At 34.6% G+C, this 18,582-nt stretch overlaps 1 protein-coding gene across 8 annotated transcripts in view; it reads left to right on the top strand.

Moving 5' to 3' along the window:
- The window catches only part of LOC143233225 (uncharacterized), a 66,158-nt gene that overhangs the window by 971 nt on the left and 46,605 nt on the right, over positions 1-18,582 (top strand). The window contains exons 1-2 of one of the 8 annotated variants that reach the window (XM_076469207.1): positions 11,711-11,817; positions 13,857-14,244. The exons of 2 other annotated variants lie outside the window; for them this stretch is intronic. The gene's annotated coding sequence lies outside the window, so the exon portion shown is untranslated. Of the gene's footprint in view, positions 1-11,710; positions 11,818-13,856; positions 14,245-18,582 lie in introns of those variants that run through there. 5 more of the 8 variants (XM_076469210.1, XM_076469208.1, XM_076469212.1 and 2 more) reach the window with 5 other exon arrangements.

Below are 18,582 nucleotides of genomic sequence, written 5' to 3'. Positions count from 1 at the left end.
CCAAGAAATATAGAAAACGATCTTGCAGGATTCAAGGTTTAAGACTTTCTTCATCCTGGAAAATGAGTACTAATATCTGAGTTAGAACACAATGGCGATCACATACCCCGGATGTTGCGAGGACAATATTTTTTTGTGTGTTTTTCTATAGCAAAGCCACATCAGGCTATTTGCTGAGTTCCACCGAGGGGAATCAAACCCCTGATTTTAGTGTTGTAAATCTGTAGACTTACCATTGTACCAGCGGGGAACTATTGTTTGTGAACATACCATTACATTTTAACATACCATGATATAGTGACAACGTGAACGTAAAGTAATTTATGGTTTATTTTACTCACAATTGTGTCAGCTGATTCTCAGGTTTTAGGAATTTAGTCAAAAGTAGGTAAGTAAAAGATAAAGAGTAACAGTAAGAGCGTGTTGAGGACAGTCAATCATGACTGAAAGAAAGCTGTTTCGAGACGTTTGACGATGTACGAAAAACGAGTAGAAACAAAGAATCGGGGTTATAACCCGGAAGTTGGCAAGTATTTATAAAAAGATAAATCACAAATGTTTTAGTCTTCAGGAAACGGCAATTTCACATGCTAAGCATACTTTCTATATTATTTTTAGTACAATTAGTAAAAATAAATCTAAAGTGTCCAGCTTTTCATTCAATACTCGCTGCTTCTAATTTTCAGTTCTGACAACCAGGGCCATCGAGAGCCATTACGGGCCCCAGGGCAACTAGCATTAAGCCCCCCACTCACACACCAAGTGGCAAGGCATTATATATAGACTCTCTTCTCGGGGCCCGGGGCACTAGCCCTCCCTGCTCCCCCGTCTCGTCGGGCCTGCTGACAACGGTTAAGGTGCGTATTGAAGCTACAAATAGTCACGCACATGTATATCAGGTCATCCCTTAAAAATATTTCAGAATTTAGATTCGGAAAAAGAGAAAAGATTTTAAACACTTTTAATGTTATTTAATCAATAAATGTATGTTACGTTATTATTAATTACTTCCTGCCAACGATTCACAAGCTTTTGAATATTACTTCTATAAAATTCTTGGGGTCTGGAGGAAAAGAATGTAGGGAGGGTAGTTTTGCCATCTTCATGTGTTCCAAGCTCTTTTCCATTAAGATAGTTCTGCAAACTTCGGAATAGATGATAATCAGATAAGACAAGGTCTGGAGAATAAGGAGGATGTGGAAGTTTTCCTCATTCTAGCTCTTCAATCTTTGCAGATGTGATTCTTTACGATTGATCAAAGCAGGCATCTTTTCTTTCAGTGCAACATTCAAGCACTCTAACTGTTGACAGTAGAAGTCTGATGTAATTGTTACATTGAGTAGCAGCAACTCAAAGTAGATTACACCAACATTATCCCACCAAAAACTTAATAAGACTTTCCTAGGGTGGAGGTCCATTTTGGGCTGTGCTTTAACCAGTTTACCTATACTGAACCATTGTTTACGGCGCTTAACATTTTTATAAAATATTCATTTTTCACCTCCAGTCATGTTATTCCAAAAAAGGTGAGTTACGTTTACGACAGTGCAAAGAAGTGCAAATGTTCACTCTTGATTTAAGGTTGGCTTCTGTTAAATCATGGGGGACCCATTTTACAAGTTTTAACACCTTTCCAAGCTGTTACAGATGATAATGAACTGTTGAATGGGTTTAATTAAGCTTCCGTGCTAATTCTTCGACTGTTACAGCACAATCTTCATTAAGTGCACCCAGCAAAAGTCGTCATTAAACTCTGTGATGACGAGAAAACCCACTTGTAGAGAAAATTAATATGATCATCATTAAACTCAACAGGACAACCTGAACATGGTGCATCACTTAAACTGTAGTCACCTGATCTGAACTTCTGAAAACCACCTTCAACATTTTCTTTCATTGAGAGACTCCACACCATAAACACCTTGAATGTTTCGTGTAGTTTCTGCTACACTATTGCCGTTTTAAAATCATAAAGTATTATATGTCTAATGTGCTCCTCAGACACATCCATCTTCATAAGGTTTATCTGATTAATGATCCATAAAAGTGGAGCTAGGTTAGTTTCTTTTATTTGTCTTAACATTTTTATACATGTCCCACTACATATTTTAGTCATTAAAGCCTTCATCAAAGACAGAAATGATGATGCACTTTTGTATTAAACATTCGGACATTACTTATGGGGTGACATGATATATACTTCAGCAATGTTCTGTTTCAAGAGTGAATAAAACCAAAATAAAGAGTAATAAATATTTTTATGGCATGCTGTGTTGTAGCATACAGGGTGAATAATTATTCTCGTGATTCATGGCTAGTGCACGTTTTATTGACGTCACGAAAGTACAAATTGCAGTTCAGTGTCCCTTTTCTAACGTCATTTTAGTGTTTACTGACTCTCTAATAGGTTACCCCTCCAGGCAGTCCTTGGTCCCCTTTTGGGGAAATAAAACGTTGAGTAAGTCTGTCCTCCTATTTTATTTTTTTTTAATACATGGAGCTCAGAAAACTTTTAACCAACCCGTTGTTGAAAGGACGTAAATATGGATATCCTTTGTTGCTGAGAGAAACAATTTATTGTAAAATAAAACCTGACCTATTTTATGTGTCGTTGATTTCATTAATGATGTATACATGCTGTGGCAAAAATAAAGTGACATTTAATAGCTTAACTTGGTTGTTGTTAAGCGCAAAGCTAGACAATGGACTATCTGTGCTCTACAGAATTATTCCCGAACACTTGTGTGTGTGTAGGGGAGACTTACGATAGTTAAAAATAAATCGAACATAGTTTTCAACCACTGTAACTTCGTAAACTTACCACTGACCCACAAGGGAGAGCCTATAAAAGATAATTGACTCTGCTGGACTTTTAAACAATAAAACAATATTATTCCGTTGTAAAAATATCGTCCTATCTACATAAAAATTTATTTAAAGAACCGAAACGTGAGAGAGAACAAGTAAAACTCTATTTTAAGATTTTCTAGTTTTCTACTTATTTAGGAAAACTCACCGTGCAGAAATAACCTATTATAACTATTTTCCTGCGATATGTGGCTATTTCACATAAGTCCACTCTGATGTTGCTTTATTTTAGTTATTCGGTGGAACAGCGGAAAGTTTATGGACTTGAACAGTGTAATCCGAGGTTCGATTCCCCACATTATACGTATCAAACAATCCAATGTGAATTTGTTCTACATTAAACAACAATAATAGCTCTACTTTAAAAACACAACAACACATCAACAACGACGAATCATAATAAGTGTATGATAGTGGAGAAGTTTGTTTTCATGTTACGAATTCCTACAAACTTACACAATTATTTTTATCAGTACTACTAATGCAATGTCACCACTATTGAAGAAATCATTATAAAATCGTACTGAGTGAAATTAATTTTGACGGACGTAATGCGCTTTTTGAAGAAATTCCCTTGAGTACAATTATTAACAGATTAACTTTGTTGGCAAGTTTGTTTGTATGTGTGTGTGTGTGCGTATGTATCATCTTTCAAAATTTGTATTACACACTGGAGAGATTTACACATTTTGGTTTGTTTGTTTGTTTGTTTTGGAATTTCGCACAAAGCTACTCGAGGGCTATCTGCGCTAGCCGTCCCTAATTTAGCAGTGTAAGACTAGAGGGAAGGCAGCTAGTCATCACCACCCACCGCCAACTCTTGGGTTACTCTTTTACCAACGAATAGTGGGATTGACCGTAACATTATACACCCCCACGGCTGGGAGGGCGAGCATGTTTAGCGCGACGGGGGCGCGAACCCGCGACTCTCGGATTACGAGTCGCACGCCTTACGCGCTTGGCCATGCCAGGCCGTTACACATTTTGGTAAAAATGTTAGAAAAACGACCTTTAAAATCAGGTAATTATAAAATAACTCTTTATGTGTATTTGTGTGCGTTTTCTTATAGCAAAGCTAGATCGGGCTATCTGCTAAGCCCACCGAAAGAAATCGAGCCCCTGATTTTAGCGTTGTAAACCCGTACACTTAACGTTGTACTAGCGAGGGGAGAACTTTATTTTAACCAACGTTTCGCCTTTGCAGGATCACCAGGGTTAGTACATACAACTGTTTCGTATTAACAGTTTTGGTTTTATGATTATAACTTTTGTTCTTTCAACTTCTCACCGAGTTATTATTATAGTGAGCTGGGTAGAAATATCAAATATGTATTACCAATGAAGCTGAGGATAAAACTTGGAAAGTACGTTTAGTATTAGCCATTTATATGGTACTAAATGATAATTTAACGAATATTCTGATATCAAATAGTGGTATGTACTAACCCTGACGAAATTACCGACGCGTAATGTTGTTTAAAATAAGTTGTTGTTTTTTATAATTATCTGACCGTTTTTTTAATCATTTTATCAAAATATACGTGGTATTGTTTGTATTTTTAATTAATTAAATTTCTTATCTAAATGCCTGACAATAGTCTAACTTACATATTTGTTTGTCTGTTTTCAGAAACTTTTTTACATATGGTTTGTATTTTTAACCTCCACTTTTCAACGATTATTTCGGTGACTCAGTGGTAAGTCGTTTTAATGCTAAGATTCGGGTTTCGATACCTGTGGTGGGCAGCGCACAAATAGCTCACTGTAAAGCTTTGTGTTAAATAACAAACAAATCAGTGATTGTTCAGTAAGCCCTTTCGCGACATTTTATAAAAGTTACCGAGAGAGGAAAACAAACAAAAAAACGAAACAAACAAAGTGTTATAAGGTATTCGAACTTTATCTGTCTCTCTATATGTATATATATAATTCACAAAAGAACCTGGCTACATTGTGAGAAAAACTTTTCTAAAACTGAAAATGTAAATATTTTTAGGATGGATTTTTGACAAAATGCCAAGAGTGTAGAGGCGAACGTAAAATTCATACTTAAGGGCATTCTCTGGAAAAGGTTTAGTACAAAAATATCTACACTTCATCAAACCAGTGCAAATCATCTTACACTTCACTTTATTAAATTTTGGTATCATGATCATAACTTTGTTCTGTTAGCTTCTCACCGAATTATAATACAGTGTATTTCGTAGAAATAAGAAAATATTTTCGAGGCAATGGAAATAGTATTTAATAAGTTTAAATTATCTATTAACACTACCATTATGTCACTAACAATGAAGCTGAAGTTAAAACGTGGAAAGTATACCTAGTATTAGTCATTTTTTAGGGTACTAAATGACAAATGTATACAACGCAGAAGGTAGGCCTAGTACTAGCAATTGTCAGAATAATAAGTGCGATAGGTGGCCTGGCATGGCCAGGTGGGTTAAGGCGTTCGACTCATAATCTGAGGGTCGCGGGATCGAATCCCCATCGCACCAACCATGCTCACCCTTTCAGCCGTGGGGGCGTTATTATGTTACGGTCAATTCTACTATTCGTTGGTTAAAGAGTAGCCCAAGAGTTGGCGGTGGGTGGTGATGACTAGCTGCCTTCCCTCTAGTTTCACACTGCTAAATTAGGGACGGCTAGCGCAGATAGTCCTCGAGTAGCTTTGCGCGAAATTAAAAAAAAACAACCAAACAAACAATAAGTGTACAACACAGAAAGCAGGCCTAGTAATAGTAATTTTTAATGTAATAATTTAAGTGTGATAAATATGTAAAACTTAAAAAAGGAGTCCAAGTATTAGACATTTTTAGGGTATTAAATGTAAAATGTGTATACGATGTGGAAAGTAGTCCTAGTATTGGCTTGTTTTAAGGTATTATGTAAGATTAAATAATAGGAATATTTACAAAAACTTAATTTTTTATGCTTGACTACGTAATATAAAGAGTGTTTTAACTTTGGATGTTAGTTGTTAGATAGGCGATATGAAAGATACCGTCGGCAGTGGCGTGAAAAGGAAGGAACTACTTTTGTCAATATTCGTATTGCGACACTTAATAATGACTGAAGTCCATTGTATTGATTCAGTGCAATTAACCTGGAAAGGATGGAAAACACATCATCAGCTACAAGGTCAAATATTGTTTTAATTCTGAGAAAAAACATTACACTGCTGTCTATCTGTCTAACTGGACAGATTGGACTTAATCAAATTCTGCGCATTCATTTCTCTTAAGATTTTTTCTCCCACTTGTTACAGGCCAGTATAATAAGTTACCAAGGATACTTGGTTAGTACAATAAAACATAGACCAAACTTCTGGGAAAAGCTGATAATTAGTAATATTTTACACATATTTTAGTAATAGGCTTAATTAAAGCGAATGTCGCGTTCTGCGCAAAGTTATTTCAAATCTGCTGCCGCTATATTTGTTTCTTCAAAATTTGTACGACGATTACTTTTTGATTCAGCTTTCCAACAACTTTTCACTCCGTGAACGTTTTTCATTAGTGTAGTCAGCCATAACTAAAACTTAATTTGTTTTAACACAATTATCCCCCCTGTAGCGTTTGTTTGTTTGTGTTTTATAGCAAAGCCACATCGGGCTATCTGCTGAGCCCACCGAGGGGAATTGAACCCCTGATTTTAACGTCGTAAATCCAAAGGGATACCGCTGTACTAACGGGGCCCCCCTTCTGTAGCACAGCGATATATCTGCGGACTCACACTGCGAGAAACTGGGTTTCGATACCCGTGGTGGGCAGTGCACAGATAGCCCATTGTTAAGCGTTGTGCTTAATTTTTTAAAAAGTAAAAAAAAACAAAAATTAAACAATTATATTTTCGAGGTTCTTCTTTTCGAGTTAAGATTTTCAACATAAAAAATTAACTGTCGTTCAACAAAATGTCATGTATCACGTTATGTTTGTTTGTTTTTGAATTAAGCACAAAGCCACACAATGGGCTATCTGTGCTCTCCCCACCACGGGTATCGAAACCCGGTTTTTAGCGTTGTAAGTCCGCAGACAAACCTCTGAGCCATTGGGGGGGACATATTACGTTGTAACCTGATATGCATCTTTAGGGCCAATAATAAAATAATATAGTAGGTCATCGTCAGATCTCACCCTCTTATGTCACATCCAGCCCCAGAGCACCGTGCGTTAAATGGGTATTTCAACAACTATAAAATAAATGCTAACAATATCTTGCACCCCTGTGAGACGGGGTGATTTTACGAGTTACAACCTTATAATCCGGTGTTCAACACTCCCCAGTCGACATAGGTAATAGCTCAGTGTGACTTTGCTCTAAAAGATAAACAGGTAGACAAACAATGTTTTATTTCCATAAATAATCACCGGAAGAATTTGAACATAGAGCATGTACCTAGTTTTTAAATTTCATTGAATTATTTTGGAAATGGCACATAATTCATAGAATTATTAAAAAAAATTCATTTCTTGTTAAAATGCATGAACAAAATACTTTTCTGACGTTTCATTTTTCTTAGGGACTTCATTAATATGCAGTCTATTACACTATATACAGTATATATGTTACAATAATCATAATATATTATTATATATATATAATCTAAATGTTTTTATAGTTTCTTTCTCGACAATAACTAACTTGGAGGAAGACGGATGATCAGAACCATCAACTGCCAACTCTTGGTCTACTCCTTGCTAATGAATAGTAGAATTGACCACAACATTAGAAAATCCCCAAAGCTGAAAATTGAGCATGTTTGGCGACTAGTTTTGATCCCAAGATTCGCATATTGTCAGTTGAGCGTACTTGCCACCAACTCAATGAAAGCTACACGATGGCTATCCGCGCTAGCCGTCCCTGATTTAGCAGTATAAGACTAGAGGAAAGGCAGCTAGTCATCACCACCCACCGCCAACTCTTGGGCTACTCTTTTACCAACAAATAGTGGGATTGACCGTCACACTATAACACCCATACGACTGAAAGGGCGAGCAGGTTTAGTGGGACGGTGATTCGAATCCGCGACCCTCAGATTACGAGTCGAACGTCTTAACCACCTGGCCATGCCGGGCTAAAATACATAGTGAAAATAGTTCATAAAACAGCAAAAATAAAATAAAAAATATCAGGTGTTTGTTTTCTTAAATATTTGCGTTAACATTAAATTATATTTCATTACAATTAGATCATTGTCGTAATTTTCTGTTTTCTGGAAAACAGACACTCTTGGAAATTGACCGGATTCAATTACCTCAATATTTGTACGAAATGAACTGAATATATGTTGTAGGGCTTCCTCGACAAAGTTTAGGAAAAGGAGGACATCGTAAACACTGTAGTGACTTGTTCACAACTACTTGTACGTGACTTTGAACTATAAACTTTATACTAATAGAAACTGTGCAGTGTAACAATGATATAATCGTAATACACCACACGACCTTATGGTAAGCTTGTCTGCATAGTTTCCTTTATCTCTTATGGTAAACATTTCAGCGCAAGAATTTAAATGTGAAATTCGAAACTTTGTATCAATTATTTATTAATAGGTACAACACTACAAAACGGACTGTCTGCCCTATTCATGCTACTGGTATCTGATCCCGTATTTTAGTGTTATAAATTCTCACGTTTATCAGTGAGCCACTGAGATCAGGGGGAAATTTCGAACTGATCTGAGCAGATAGTACAAGAAAGGTACCCCGCTGGGACAGCGGTAAGTCTATGGACTTACAACGCTAAAATTAGAGGTTCGATTCCTCTCGGTTGATACAGCAGATAGCCCGACGTGGTTTTAATATAAGAAAAACACACACACAAACGCAATATAAAAATGTAATTAGTTCAAATTACTGAATATACGCAATAATGTGTTGTTGTTTTAGCGCAAAGCTATCTGCGCTCTGTCCGACTATCGAACCCCGAATTTTAGTGCTGTAAGTTTGTAAAATTACCGCTGACTTATTGGCGGAAGGAGAAGGTCCGTAAGTCTTGGGTAACTTGGGTTGGCCGGTGGGCATTGCGGAGGGTATGTCTATGACCCATGGATTTTCTCCGCCTTGACCCTTCCAGTCAATAGAAGGTTTTCTTAGTGTTTGGTCAGTAAAATAACCAAATACAAGTATAAACTCTTGCTTACAAATGAAAACGAAATATATCATCGTCAAGGTAATCATACTGAAGTTTTATTTTTGTAATGAAAATCTAGTTTGTTGTGATTTGTTCAGTTGGGTCAGAAATCTTAGTAACAAGTGGTCAAACCACTCCTGTTGACCTATTTTCTATGAGAGTAGATTATGCCATATTTCATTTACTGTTGTTTTTTATACTTGCATAGATATTTTCCTATTTTATTCGCATCTGCGTAAGTATGTGGTTCTGTTTGTTTTAGTTTGGTGAAAAGAAATTCATTCAGGCTTAGGAATAGCACTTTTAAAACGGTGAATATATGGAAATCGTATTCCAAAACAGGTTTCAACTGCATTTGTAAATATACTCTGTTTTAGAACAAATTACTAAATATGTCTTTACAAACAGAGCATGTTTAAATTGCAGGTAACAATATTAAAACATTTTAAAGTTTTTTTTTAAAGAAAGAATAACAGAACTGCATTCCAGTGCAGTCGTATTCAACCTTTTACAAGTTTTGTTTCCAAGAAACTCAGCAAAAATTTATTTCACTTTTAAATAATTTCTAGTCTTGAACGTTTCTTTCTGTTACAAAACAAATAGCATACAGACCTTGTTGATCCGGTAAGACACGGAAAGTTTACAGACATACAATGCTCAGATCCGGAATTTGATTAACATTGAACCAAACAAACAAATCCTCATTGATCAACGCCCACCCGAGGGAGGGAGGGGGGGGGAACTAGCTGTAAGTCTGAGAATTCGTAATGCTGAAAATTAGATTAGGTTTCAGTACTCGCGTTTAGAACAACACAGACGGCCCAGCACAACAAAAACAGTCCAGAACCCCACAAATAGCCCTTTGCGCTGAACAACAAACAAAGAACCGTATTCATGACAATTACAAATAAATTAATTTTTAAGATAATTGGTTCAAACTATAAAACCGGTTATTTAGTCTAGAAAACACTGGTTTCTCGTAAGGAATGATTTCAAAATCGACTTTTCTTTTACACTCTAGCAAGTATGATTTGTTTTTTGAATTTCGCACAAAGCTACTCAATTTTTGGTGTAACGGGAATTCGAACCCACGACCCTCCGATAACGAGTCGAACGCCTCAACCCACCTGGCCATGCCGGGCAAAGGAAAGAGTTCAATCAATAATTTTGTTGTAAGATAATAGAATTAGGTTTGCTGTTATTATTTCTTAAACCCTAGATTCTTTATTCATTTCCTTAGGGGTTTTTGGAGAAAGACAGTATTTCAACCTCACTATGTTTCATACATCCATCCATAACGACGAGTTACGCTCGAAACCAGATCTGACTGGGTTACAACAAACACAGTGATGGTCGCCACATTATTTGAACAAGTAATTTGTCAGAATAAAAATATTTATGGTGTAAACATCTTTTCTGGCGAAGCGTAATAAAATCATTTGTTTTCTGTACACAGTCATATTATACTTATAATAATTTTACCATTGCTTTCTTTACCTGGTCCCTAAATAAGATGTCGATTAAATATTAAATAATGATGCCAGATCCGTAACGCCAGACCTTGTCGAATGCTTTCTCAATGTCGAGAAAGCAAGCTACAGTGCATTCGTTTTTGTTCAAGCTGTCTGTAATTGTTTCAGTTAATCTGATTAGGTGGTCTGTAGTTTGTCTGTATTTTCTAAACCCGTTTTGAATTTCGGGTAATTTGGAGTATACTTCATAGTATATAGACAGTCGGTTACTAATTATTCTTTTTAATATTTTTCCTGTACAACTGGTTAGACTAATTGGGCGGTAATTGTTCGGTTTATTTACTGGCTTTCCTTCTTTCTGGAACATTAATATTACTGCTTCCTTCCAAGAAACAGGGATATATCCAGCTGAAAATGATAAGTTAAATAAGGCTGTTAGGTGTTCATATAATTTCTGAGTACCATGTTTTAGGAGGATGGCTTGTATTCCATCTTTTCCAGGAGCTTTGTTTTTGAGTTTGTGATGGCTATTGATACTTCCGTTACTGTTATTTCTTTTATAAGTTGATGAGTGCTCCAGTCTATTGTTTTATCTGGATTAATTGATGTGTTTATTGGGAGTTTTGGTATGAATATGGTGTTGTTTTATTCAATGAATTTATTAATTTCATTATAGAGGCTAGTTATCACCACCCACCGCCAACTCTTCGGCTACTCTTTTATCAACGAATAGTGAGATCGACTGTAACATTATAACGCCCCCACGGCTAAAAGGGGAAGCATGTGTGATAGGGATTCGAACCAGATTACGAGTCGAGGGAGTGCCTTTTCCATCTTGCCAAACTGGGCCTGCAACGCGCTTATAATTTTGTTTACCTTTTACTGGTGTTTTTTACTTTTATATGTTTTGCCATCTTTCTATATGTGATTTAAGTAGTGTATTCTTTATGTATATGTACATATAACTTATATACATAAAAATGTTAATTTCAGATAAGACAAAGATTAAATATAATTTTGAAAACTTGTTTATTGTCGGATAAACAGTATTATTTAATTGTATGTTTACAACATGTTTTTTCCATGAATGTCTGACTCAATGCAACATCCTTATTTTTCAATACTCCAGAACACAATGCAACATCCTTATTTTTCAATACTCCAGAATCCTTATTTTTCAATACTCCAGAACACAAATGTATCTTTTCTAACCGCTGTTCAAATTTCCAGCTTTTTGTAAACGTATATTCATGGATAACAAGAGGACGGGAAGACCGAGAATGTTTCCCTGGGGGCCAATACTTCTCAATAAGCACAGGAAGGCAGGGAAACAATGTATAAGGTACCTTTGTTTGTTTTTTGAATTTCGTGCAAAGCTACACAAGGGCTATCTGCGCTAGCCGTCCCTAATTTTGAAGTGTAAGATTAGAGGGAAGGCAGCTAGTCATCACCATCCACCGTCGACTCTTGGGCTACTCTTTAACAAACGAATAGTGGGATTGACCGTAACATTATAATGTACTCAGGGATGAAAGGGCGAGCATGTTTAGTACGATGGTGATTCGAACCCTCGACCCTCAGATTACGAGTCGAACGCCTTAACCCACCTGGCCATGCCGGTCATAAGGAATGTTAAATTATTAATTGAGCATTCAACCACTTTTGCACACTTCAAAAAAAAAAAAATCCCCTCTTGATACAGCCGTAAGTCTACGGATTTACAACGCTAAAATCAAGGGTTCGATTCCTCTAGGTGGACTCAGCAGATAGCCCGATGTGGCTTTGCAATATGGAAACACACACACACACACATTCAAAAAATATTTGTGGAAAGGTGTGCATACATTCTTCCCCGGAGCCCAGACGGTTATCCCCGTATATATTGCTATTTTCAAGATAATTTTATAATATAATAATAACCAGCCTGTGTCAATCTAATTGAAGTAAACCTAACATGTATTTGAACTGTGTATAGTACGCGCCTCTTGCTGTCTAAAATATTCGATATTGTCTTGATGTAAGTTATATTAACAGTTATAAGAATATTACGATTCTCCAAGTCATATTTGTTTCTAACTGATGCTTACGTCTAAGTTTTAATTGGAGGCAAGCATATCTGCCACCTAAACTCATGCAACAAGCTAAACATAAATACGTACCTTCTCCTAACCTATTTACTATGTTAAAATTACTATGGGTGATACCGCTTCAAATATTATTGATTATTATTCGACAAGATATATTGCGCGTTGTATTTGTTTTTTCTTACAAACATTTTGTTTTATTTTACGCTTTGTTTCTTAGATTATTCATATACCCGACTTATTCTAATTGAAGAATAGCTGCTTATAGGTCGTTACGCTCAGTCAATCAAAATACACAATGTATCTATTCTATAAGTTTTCGTGTTTTCTCGGTTACGAATTTATCTGATAATATACTCGTACTGACAGTAATTTCTATAAGTTTCTATATCTAATATGATTTCTAAAGTGCCATTCATTGAATCCATTAATTAATAAGGCGAAAAAAAGAGTATGCTGTAATATTAAGCAGATGTAAATTAAATATCTTTTTTACCTATCGTTCAGTTGTATTGAGGTATGCAAGACCAGTTGAATCTAACTTGTAATTGGTTATTGATAAAATTTCGCATGGTTGTGAGCTGCCATCTGTCGAACGACGAAGTAAATTTATATAAAGTTTTTTTATTACAAGATTTCACTAAATTAATGAGTTTCGTACAACGCTTCTCGATTTCTATATAAAATGTTTTATTTTAATTTGGTAATGTGGTCTGGATAAGTAAATTAAACGTTATTATTTAACTAAAAATTGAAATAATAAAAAAAACAAGAACAAAAACACAGTTAATGACCGGATAAAGTGGAATCAAATTATTTTTTACTATTCACAATTCTCATGTTTTTATAATACCATGATTTTTTATGTTTTAAAAATGTGTGTGTCTATATATATATGTGTTTGTGGGTGTTGTGTGTTTAACAATAACTGTTTTATTTGATAAGATAAACAGAAATAGGACAGAAATGTAGTTAAAAGCTAGAGAAAGTAAAATTAAATTATCTGTAACTATTCACAATGTTCATGTTTTTTAGATAATACCACATTTTCTGATATTTTAAGAAATACATATACATTTGTGTGTGTGTGTGCTTAACATTAATTGTTTAGTTTTGTAATTTGTGTAATATAAATCAGAATTTTTTTCAAACTCAAGCTTTAGTGCTTAAAACTTCAGTAGCCGTATTCTAAATTTTGAATTACAAGAATAAATTTTGTTAAAGTTAATAACTTATGAACTCATTACTTTAATTTTTTTTTTGGCACATTTACAAAGGATTCTGAATTCGGTTACAGATGGCGCCATAGATGGAAAACACAGTTAAAGGAGGTTTGGTGACAAGCTTTACGAACAAGTAGAGTGAGTAAGCGAGGTTGTGTTATAGAGAGGGAAACATCTGGGAAAAATTTATATAAATTTCACGTGCAGTTATTGAGTAATGTTAGATGTTTAACAGTTAGATGTATGACGTGCTGGCTTATAAGTCCATTTGATTATACTGGACGGCCTTGGAGAAATATTAGTTAAAAGAGTTTGAAATAGAAAAAGTTCAATTGTTATTAATTATATTAAAACACATAACTGTTTAAGTAGTGTTTGTGCTGTATTATCGTCTTTGTAGCTCATTTGCCGAAACGAATGTGGTAGGACCTGAATTGCTGGCATGGTGGATGATCGGTCTTGGTAGGCCTCATTTCTCTTTCATACGGTTGCTTTTCATTTCTAACAATACACGAACTACTAGCACTCGGCTACAGTAGTTTTTACTTGTAGTTTTAAGTATTTTGTACTATACTATTATTATTAATAAATTTATACGACTAAAACTGTTAAACTAGTTATTTAAGAGTAAAAGTATATTTAATTTTGAACTTTAAGTTAATGAAAAGTTAATCAAGATTATAAATTAAAATTATCAGCAGAAGTGAGAAGGGTGGCCGTGACTTAATTTTTCCTTGAAACTTGAATCAAAATACAAAACAACAACCATTTCTGTTTCCAGTATTGTATTTTTATCACTTATTCTCATAATTTTTCTTAAAGGTATAAATGATATTTAGATATGTTTGGGTGATGACATATTCACAAACTCAGTGTTATAATTAAGTGATAACTTAGGAACACTAACTGCGTAATGCCAAATGTATAACATTGATAACTTCAATTTGCAACAACTTATAATAATTAAAGTATTAGAGTAAAAATACATTTATCTATCAGTAACTGTTATTAACCTAGGAAAATTGTTCCAAACTTCAGTGTTAAATTTTGTACGAAAGACATGCGTGCATGTGATGTACGTAATAAAAAAAAAATACATTGATTTGTTTGGAATGTGTTTACTGAATTTATGAATTGTAGATAATGTGTTTTCAATTTCGCAAATCAGTTATGGAATATTTTGGCACATTTTAGAAAACTGGTTATATTTTATGAATTTAAGTTTTTCTCTAAACGTTTTCTGCTTTTTTGTGTCTTTTTTTCTTATTGCAAAGCCACATCTGCGGACCCCACCGAGGGGAATCGAACCCCTGATTTTAGCATTAAAATCCGTAGACTTACCGCTGTACTAGCGAGAGGCTATTCTGCTTTGACTGGTTTTACTGGATATCTGAACTTTCAAATTTTAGATTAATTTGTTAATTACCTTCGTGTGGTATTAATTAAAAGGTATCTTTATTACGGTGAGCTAGATATAAGAAAGTAAAATACAAATGACTTATCAGTTTTTTCTATCTCCGTTGTTGAGTTTGTTTTTTTAATTGAGTTTCACGCAAAGCTATCGAGGGCTATATGTGATAACCTTTCTTAATCTTGAAACAATACACTGGAGAGATGGCAGCTAGCTCTAGTCAACACCGCCAGCTTGTGCTACTCTTTATCAGAAAACAGTGGGATGACCGTCAAACTATAATGCCCCCACTGTTCTAATCGTTTGATCATGTCAGATCGCCCATGAAGGTTTAGCAAAATTTAATTACAAATAAGAGATGACATATGTAGTTGGTGTTAAGTACAAAACTACACGCTGAGTTGCTACGCTGTGTCTATCATAGGGAATAGAACACTGAATTTTAGCGTGGCAAGCTCGCACACTTACCATTGACTCACCGGAGGACGTTAATTAGTTAACGGAATTTATTACCCAGAACTTTGATTTGTAAGTTTTACATTTAGTTATTATCATAACTCTGTCGTCCGAACACTATACTTCGAATGAGGCCCTTTTTTAATGTTCAACTTATTATAACTCTTCGATTTTGATTTGTCACGTTACTCAACCGACAAGAAACAAGTGTCGATACCTTCAGATTTGTTGATTTTTGTTTTTATTTTCTGCAAGCAATGCTAAAGTTTGGCTCGTGATTCATCCAGTGAAAAACGTTCGCTCTTTGTTTCTTTTTTAATGGCAAAGTTTACGATCTTAACAACAGAATTTCACATGTTAAGTTCATTTGTTTTAAAAGCAAACAATACTAAGCTATTTCCTGTGTCCACTGCGTGGAATCGAATCATAGATTTTAGTATTGTGATTTGGCAAACTTATCGCTGTCCCATTGTGGGATAACAACACTGAGTTACCAGTTATGCATGTCGTTATACAATTTTGTTATTTATCATAACTTGTAACATAATTGAAACTGTTACTAATTTAAAAGCATTAACTTTAATGTGTGCTGTAACCTTTAGAATAAACTAACTATAATCATTAATAGGAAAATGCTTACTCAGCTAAATAATCGTTATATAGTTTTGCAGTTTTAGAATTTTGTAACGCCATCTGTGGTCTGATTCAGTGATGTGAGACACTGCAAGTCACATAAAGAGTACGTGCTGCGTCTTTATCCTAGTATTTTGTATTTGAATGTGTATTCTATTAAAAGCAATACTGTCTAAGACATGACGTCATTGGTTTGAATGTATATTCATCTGCTACCGTTTTTCGTGCTAGACAATCAAAATCAGCGATATGTACGGATGTACAAATGAATATTATCAAACACTTGGATGAATGTTCGTTTTATGGATCATTTCGGCGTTTGTTTGAGATGTGAAGATACAGTATCTGGATTCAAAGTTTTGTCTGTTTGTTTTTTTTTGTAACTGTATTATCTCAATTATAATCGGTGTTGAGGTAATGTATTTGTTTACCTGTGTACCTTTCGTCAGTCGGTCTCAAGAATTGCAGAGCTATTCATTATCTGCGCTTTGCCCACGGGGAATAGAACTCTGTATTTTAGCTGTACAAGCCCATGAACTTATCGCTGATCACCGGGGCTACAATCGCTAGGGGCACTTAAATCAGGGTAACTCTGGGTGTATTAAATGCAGTGAGAAGAAACTTCACAATTTTTTATCAATCATAATTTTCTTTAATTTAATGTTTAAATGTAATTTTTAGGTTGTTTCAATAAATTGGTCGCACAGTTGACAAGGTGTCTAATAAATTAATTGTGTGAACGTGCGTTAACATGGAAGTTACTTCTAGTTCATCAGAGAAGTATTAGCACTTTTCGTTATTCTAAATTAATTATAAAAAAATAAATTTATGTAGATACATATATAAGCCCATGTATCCTTCAGAGCATAAATAAATGAATTATCGTACTATAATGAAACTCTTGCTTACATGATACTGGAAAAAGTTTTTATTACGCAATGTGCAATCTCCAACTTCACGAAATTTTTATCCTGTGTGCATGTATATTTGCAATAAGGATCGCAATTTTCCCGTTTTTCATCACGGAGAACTTTATTTTTCTCCGTTCTCAGAGCTCAGATATGACGTTATGAATACTTTACATGTGGATCTAATGCATTGGTGTTATCTATAGTACTGTTTGTTGTATGTCCATGTAAATACTTCGCAGGGTGTGGATGGATCTTCACCAAAATTGGTATGAAGGTTTATTAGGTCCATTGGGAAATACACAAATTTTTCAATTTTGTATTTTGCGGTTTTTATAAATGTTTTTTACGTTTTTTTTAACCACTTCGCCCCTGTTTGTGGGTCCATGCAAATTTACGGTTTTACATTTTGTGTTTTGCTGTTTTTACGGGCGTTTTTGTGTTAATTTTATATATAAAGGAAACAACTTTTCATATCCTGATATAACCTTTCATTAATCCTGAATTTACATAACTTCCGTTCAGGGTATAGGTACCCCAGTTAGTTTTCTTAATTTGTATAGCTTTACTTTGTAAATTGATTCGTAAAGAAAATAAAAAGCTACAGAGAAATTTAACCATAATGGATAACCCACGTATAAAAATCTGTTCATCTATTACACAAATTTTACTTTTTTATGTGGGTTTAATATATTTTAGCCACTGTCCCAACAGAACTGAGTAAAACATTAGATACTGTTAGAACACTTGATTTCGTTGTGAAAGTTAGGTGTTTACTGGGTAACTGGTAAATTTAGTATAGGTACATCTGCCTCTTGTCACCCAACAGCAAGTTCTGTTTTTATATTATACATAGAGAAAACTGCATGGTTTCTTGTAAGTAATGGTTTATACAACCTGGGAAATGGTCATCATAGTATTACATAAAGAGGGACCGTTTGGATATAATAATTTAAAAGTATTTAAGAATTTTTGGAGACTATGGTTATACTTAGGTTGTTTTACCTCCCCCCTCTGGTAGTGTTTTATGGATAATTTATTTATTTATTTATATATGTTTATGTATAAATTCTAATTGCCCTCAGCGGCAAATCTTTGGATTGTGTTAACAATCGAGTTTCAGTACCCGTGTTGGACACAGAACAAATAGCCAGTTGTGTGGGTTTGTGCTTAACAGTAGACAAATAATTATAAATAAATAAAAAACACATTAAAATGTTTTGTACCACATTTATTGTGGTAATATTATACATTATTGGCGGCTTCGCATTGATGAAAACTGATTTACAAATAAATATTCGCCGTATAAATACAAACGTTCCCTATTTTTTACTATTTTTACTATTAAATGTGTGTAAATGGCCCAATTAAACAATTTGTTTTTATATTTAT

This window comes from Tachypleus tridentatus, chromosome 12, assembly GCF_004210375.1.
Source record: "Tachypleus tridentatus isolate NWPU-2018 chromosome 12, ASM421037v1, whole genome shotgun sequence".
Classification (NCBI taxonomy): domain Eukaryota; kingdom Metazoa; phylum Arthropoda; class Merostomata; order Xiphosura; family Limulidae; genus Tachypleus; species Tachypleus tridentatus.
This window is presented reverse-complemented; position numbering and strand designations above follow the sequence as displayed.